The following is a 7,605-nucleotide window of genomic DNA, read 5'->3' on the forward strand; positions in this document are numbered from 1 at the left end:
ATGGCCATCACGGGTATACGGACGAGTAGGGGGCGCCATGTTTCTATCAACTGATATTTCTAAAGTATTGCGACTCTCTATTTCTCTCTGATATTTTAAAAGAAGTCTAATTTTTCCTATTTTTTTTTAATTGTGCAAAATTATGCAAATTACTTTAAAATTTTCCAGAATCTTTTTTGGCAATTTTTTAAAATGTTTTGAAAAAGTTGTGGGATATTCTGTCAAAATTAATTTTTGATGATTTTGATAATTTTCTTTAAAAATCTTGATATATTTTTAAATATTCTCTTTAAATTAACTTTAAAAATGAAAAAAGTTGTAAATTTCCTTAGGAAACTTAAGAAAATTTATTTATGCTCTTCAAATCTTTCAAAATTCTTAACAAGCTTTTTCTTTCGAAATCTTAAAAAATCTATATTTTGATCAACATTTGTTGACCTCACAGCAAATAAACTGAAAACATCCACTAAAATCATATTCATGCAGAATGCAATCAGTCAGATTTTCCAACAAATTTAAAATCCCTTTGCCAAGTTTGAAAGGTTTTAATGAAAGAATATTCTTTATATTCATATGAAAATTTGAAAGGATTTCTTGTTTTAAAAAATAAATTGTTAGAGGAAAATTAAAAAGATTTCTAAAAATGTTGCGAAAGAATGCATAATATATTCGGCAATTTTTTTATTTTTTAGGACTTAAAAATTGTAAGAAAAATTTGGGTGTTGAAGAATTTAGAAGTGTTGAAGTGATTAAAAATATTTTAGAAGTTCAAAAGATTTCCTAATATTCGTCAAATATTTATAAAAACGACGAATCTTCAAGAAATAGTTCAATATTCTATAAAAAAAAGTATACTCAACTAAGAAGATTAATCTTAAACCAATAAAAAAAGAAATAGAATAGTTACAGTTTGAAACATAATATTTTCTTGGTAAATGCTTCAATTTTCACTCAAAAATTTTAAATAAAAAAATTATTTTTTAACCGTGTATTTGAATTTTTAATACAAAAAAGGATTAATACAAAAAAGCAGAGAATTAAAAAAATATGTATTTCAATTTTAAACAAATAAAAAACACACATTTCCAATAAGGATTTTAAATTTCCACCATTTATTGCCATGGCTTACTAAAATAATTATTAAGACTTTTATCAATAGTCTTTGAAATTAAAATTTCAATTTAAAAAACCCTGCCATCATATGCAGGATTACATGATTTTTCCACTTTTTCCACAACATTGAAAAAAATGCAAATACCCTGCAAAGTATTCCTGGTTTTGTTTAAAAGAAATAAGTAATTTACGTTATGCCCTATTTGCTTTTTAAGTCAACATTCATACCTTTCGTAACACAAAAGTTATTAGCCTTTCGACTGAAATGTACTTCAATACATTTTTTCAATTTCACTACATCAAAAACAAACTTTAAACAAATTATTTTTAAAAAATCGGTTTTGAAAGATTTTGAACTACATGCTTAGAAACTTTTTTTAAACTTTGAAAGGTTCAAAAAGAATGAAAGCATATTCTTAAGATTAATATGAAAATTTGAAAGGATTTTTAAAAATTAAGTTTTGGATAAAATTTAAAAAGATATTAAATTTGTTTTAAATATTTCTAACTATATTCTAATTTATTAAATTATATTCAAATTTAAGAGAGCTTAAAAATATTCTTTTTATTAGTATTTTAAGATTTCGAGGCAAAAAATAAATGTAAAAAAATTCTTTTCGTACTTACAAATTTTAGTGATTTAAACTAAACTTAAAATTTAAATGAAATTTAGTTAAATTCCAAGTTAAATAAAATTTAGTTGAATTTGAAATTTAAATAAAATTTTGCTAAATTCAACATTTAAATGAAATTTAGATGAATTTAAGAATTAAATAAAGTTTAGTTAAATTAAATTAATTTCTCGTCTGGTTTCTTTAAAAGAGAAATTTTCTAGATACTAAGTAAATAAGTTTAAAAACAATTCTATTCGTACTTTAAGATTTATTGTAGTGCAATTTTAAAAATTATGTTGTAAAACTAAATTTAAAGATTGAATACAATTTAGATCATTTCAAAAAGTGAATACATTTTAGTTAAATTCAAATTTTAAGTAAAATTTAGTAAAATTTAAGTAAATTGCAGTTAAAATTGTAGATGTTGAATGGTGTTAAATGGTGTTAAATTTAAGTACAATCTAGTTAAATAAAAATAAAACTGTCGTTAAATTTAAAATTTGATTTAATTGAATACAGATATGTGGGTTGTTTCTTGTCTTCAACGATGGAGAGCATTCAAATAAGCTGGATAAATTAAAAAAAAGTGCCCTTATTTTTATAATTATTAGTTAAATTCAACAAAAAACGCAGCAAAGTAATTAGGACTCATAGTTCTAAATTTGTTGGTTTGAAACTTTTCAGAAGTCGACAATGTCAAAATGTAAAAGGAAGCGTTTAAACATCAGCATAACTATTTTGCATGGAAATACTTTATTATTCCACAATTTTATTTCAAATTAGAAGTATGTTGGCAATTAAATAATTATTTTGAAATGGAAAACTTTTTATAAGCAGAGGAATTTTAAATCGAAAGGGTTTAATATATTTTCAATTTAAAACATTCAAGTTGAGTAATTTTATAAGCAGAAATTTTATTAATTGTATTATTTGGAATTTTTCATAGAGTTGATAAATTAAAAATGCAAGCATTAATATTTGTTAAATTTTGAATATGCCTCAAGTATAATCTGATAAATTAAAATGATTTAATTTTGAAAGCTTTGAATTGAAAATTGAAATGCCGAATTCTAAATTTTTGTATTTTGGTATTATCAGATTTTGGAGGCCATTAATTTATGCCTAATCAAGTTAGAAGGCTTACAGTTTTACACTATGAAACCTTTTTTTTTTTAATTTGAATCATCGAGAAAAAAATATTGCATTTTAGTAAATACGACTTTTTTGCAGAAATAATCACGGCTTACCACATAAAAAATTATTTGATAACAAAATTTCGTCACTTATTTATTAATGAAAACATTTGTTTTTGTTTACAAGATTTATGAAGTAAGAAAAAAATCTTGATTGGAATATATTGATTCTTTAAGAACAAGAAGCTTTAATTATAACACTCGGCGTAAATAATTTTAAAATATCTTCTTTTTTAATGTAATAGACTCAATATCAAAATGGAAGTTTAAATATTGTCAGAAATAAATATTTACTTTAACAAAAAGTACCTAAATGACAGTTTTGACTTGTCATGTTCAATTGTAATTTTTACATTATGTCTAATCGCTACTGTGTTAATAATTGCAGTTGGAAAAAAGTTGTGAGAAATGCAATAGGGCGGAATTAAACTTCGGTTTTCAATAAAGATCTTTGAAAAGGAATATACAATAAAAAAAAAAACAAGTCTAACAAAAAAGTGCCAGATCATGTATTTTTTGCTGCGATTCATAATTTTATTCATCTATGAAATTCCTTCCAAATTTCTTTTTAATTATGCAAGAAATAAACATTGTTAACATTTTTTTCAAATAAAAAGTGGGTTTTTGCTTGATTGTCGTTATTTTTCTTTAAAAACCCTTTTTGTTAATGAGGTAATTAATTTATAATGCATAAACATTTCAAATTTTATAAAAGAAACTGAAAATTACTCAAATATTTAAATTATTAGAAAATAAATTTATTTACGAGCAAATTTAAAAAAGCAAGTTTTTTTTTAAAGGAAAGAATTTAAAATAATTATTTTAGCAAAATCAAAAATTTTGAATGAAATTAAATATGTAAACAATTATACAAGCAAATGCAAACAAAAGCTTAATCGACCAGCTGGAAAATATAGTTTTCTATACATGACTCGTGGAGAAAATTTCAAAGTTTCAACTTATTTTTCTTAATAAATACAAAATAAGAAAGGCATCAAATTCTTTTTAAAAATGTAGACTATTAAAGTACATAAGTTCTGTGGATTTATAGCATTGGTTTATGTTATTTTTTATGATGGCGGTTTAAAATATATAATTAGCTCAGGTATTAAAACAACAAAAATACGAAAATTATAGCAATTTTTATTTCAAGTTTTAGTATTAAATTCTAATAAAAAAAATTAAGAAAACTTACGTTTTTTCATAAAGTTAGATTTTTAGAGCAGGGAAAATGCTATTTTGTAAGATAGAGTTACTTCTTATTTCAATTTGCAAAAATGGTTCATATTTAAAACATGGACTCATCTAAACTAGAAGCAAGCCGTAATTTACTTTGACTTTCGAAAATGCTACTTACACTTTACAGCTGCTAAAAAAATCATTTACCACAAAATTCACAAATATTTCAAAAATGCAACATTTCAAAAGACATTTGGCTAGGTCTATAAGGAAATTTAGGAGAAATTTTTTGTATCAGTTTTTATAAGGAAATTGCTTTTCAGAATTTTTGTTTCTTTAATCAGTAAAAAATAGTAAGGACATATTCAACCACAATTCTGATTGATTTAATCAGACAGCTTTTTAGTTTATTTAAATTTAAATAAAATTTAGCTGTATCTTCAAATTCACTTTTCTACTTATTTCAAAAAAATTATAACTTAAATAAAAAATAAACTTCTTAATTCAAATTTGTTATTACTACTTTATACTAACCTCTTTGCTACATTTTAGGCCCAATTTTGATTTCAAAAAGTCTTTAGAGTTTTCAAATTCATTCAAGACTTTTTCTACTCAATAAAAATTATTTTTCCATTCACTTATAAAGTAAAATTAGATTATTACCATTTTGGATATCAAATGCACTATAATTTGACGCGACCGAATATATGGTTGCCTGTTGCACCTCTGCAAGTATATGGCCGAACTAAGGGCAATATATATGTGCAAGACCACAAACTTGCCTGCCGCGCTAACTATCGGCATGTAGTGCAAATAATCTCATGCCGTATCTAGGACGCATGGACATAGGAAATAAGGGACTAGGCATGCCATCCTAACTTGGCGAGCGGGGTTGAATCCACAGGAGGGGGGAGAATTCCATGAGTAGGAGAGCCGCCATCTTACGATGTATCATTTGATTATGCGCACGAGCGTTTTTGCCGACAAACTGTGCATGAAAATATAAACATGTGGGCGCTGCCATATTTGTCGCGTACATCAAAAAGTGGCGGACCTCCCCCCTCATTGCATCACCCCGCAATGGCATGCCTAGTCCCTTGTTTCCTATGTCCATGCTAGGACGTAATATCTTTGAAAATATACGCGAAACTACCCACTCTGATCTTTTCTACCGACATTGTCAAACTGGAAAAATGCCGCCCACAGACAAGGGAAACAAGGGATTAGGCATGCCATCGCAGGGGTGATGCAATGAGGGGGGAGATCCGCCACCTTTTGATGTCCTGCGACAAATATGGCAGTGCCCACATGTTTATATTTTCATGCACAGTTTGTCGGCAAAAATGCTCGTAGCATAATCAAATGGCACATCGTAAGATGGCGGCTCCCCCCACTCATGGAATTCACCCCCCTACCGTGGATTCAACCCCGCTCGCCAAGTTAGAATGGCATGCCTAGTCCCGTGTTTCCTATGTCCATTATGCCGCCCTGTTCGACCGCTCAAGTAACACCGTCTATTATCTATTTCAGTTCGTAAACTGGCCTGAGTAATTGGGAGATCGGCAATCTCCTATCTAATCTCTGTCACACGCAACTAAAAAAAAGTTAACCAATAAGAAGCAAACCACACCAAAACCAGTCATATTGGAAAAGTAAGCACGTGAAATGAAGTACAATTTAAATGTAGTAAATGCTCTAAGCGAATATATCAAGTAAAAGTTGTTAAAAGATAAAGGAATTGTACAATTTCTAAATGAATGAAATTAGTTTCAAACTAATGCAGTTTGTGTTATAGATAATATAAAATATTTAAAAATATATAACCTGTCAATTATAATATATTTTACTGAAATGATATACATATCGATACAATACAATGATATACATGTTTTTATGATTGATAAAAACGATCCTCATTCACAAAAAAAAAAAATTATAATTTTTCAAATATTTAAAACGATACGTGTTTCAAATTCCACAAAAATTATCTTTTTACTTCAAAATAAAAAAAAAACACGGAAAATTATTGGTAGAGGCAAAGATATTTTGGTGAAGCTGTTTTGCATAGGAGCGTACAATTTTCCTTGCTTGCAATGGGCGCTCTTTTTTTCTAGATACGTCGCTGATAACCAAGTTAGCTGGGCGTGGCGGAGTGAAAATGTCGACGAAACTGGGGGAGCTGATGACTAGTCCGACGAAGAAATAATGAGATTTTACTCCGTTTCGCGACTTGGCAATAGAAACATTACCCTAAGTTTTAGGCATATTACAGGAAGATCTTAAATTTTCGTGCGCAGGTGCGCAGTTGTCCTCTTCCTATTCATAGAAGTGTTCGAGTAAGAAATTTGATCAAATTGACGTAAGTTAGAGAGGTTATGTTCGTTTTTTTATGCAGGTAGCAAAATTTCGTTTAATTGCAAGTTATAATTATTTAAATTATTAATGTGTCTATTGGTCTGGTTAAGTGAAGGACTTCAACGTTAAGACTTGTAAAAGTAAAAAAAATGCATTATAAAAGTGGTAAGTATGAAGCCTATAATGAAATTGTTTGATCATGACATTTTGAAATTGTAGTACATCATTATTTTTGAAATCGTACGTTGGAATTAAGAATACTGGTTTTTTCTAACAATTCCAAACATTTTTTATCGTAAAAAAACCTGTATAAGTAAAAATATAATCGATTTAGTTGTCTAAAATCGCGTCAATTTGACAAACTTTTTCACTCGCGCACTTTTTCATGTATAGGAAGAGGACAACTGCGTACCTGCGCACGAAAATTTAAAATCTTCCTGTAATGTGCCTACCACTTACGGTAATGTTTCTATTGCCATTTTCAAAAGGCTTCCTACTGGCAGTTGGGCCTCCTTATTATTCCTTCGCGACTAGTCCGTCTACAAAGATATTATAAACGTAGATGCGGTGCGGGCTTATTTGCCCGCCATAAATATAGACGGCGCGTCCGGCGAAAAAAGTCACTTCCCCTCTACCCACCGCTCGCCGTAGAAAGCACACATCGATATAGTTTGCCAAGAGCCACTTGGAGCGCTGTAAGCAACTCTCGGCACACCTTCGAGGCGCACTAATGGTAAACTTAGCTTGGACAAGAACCATTTGGATTAAAAGTAAATTGCCAATTAAAACATTTTTACATTTATAACTTTGCAAAACTTGGTTGTTTTAATAAATACCACACATATAAGCCAATGAGTGATTTATATTACAATTCCATATATTTTCCAATAATTCTAAAATGATTAATTATAATTTTCATTTTATATATTGTCTATATAGTTCTTTAATATTATTTAGTTTTTATTTTTATTTTTGTGATCTGCAATTTTTACGGACTTTTTTAGACTATTCGTCTAATCAAGTTCTCGTATGTATTTTCCAATTTCTTTATTATTATATATTCTAACGTTTTTATAAAAATATAATTATAATTCCAAGTGATAGGAAAATTGTTCTTTCGGTTTTTAAATGTTAAGACGACAGTTCCAAGC

Source organism: Belonocnema kinseyi, chromosome 9 (assembly GCF_010883055.1).
Source record: "Belonocnema kinseyi isolate 2016_QV_RU_SX_M_011 chromosome 9, B_treatae_v1, whole genome shotgun sequence".
NCBI lineage: Eukaryota > Metazoa > Arthropoda > Insecta > Hymenoptera > Cynipidae > Belonocnema > Belonocnema kinseyi.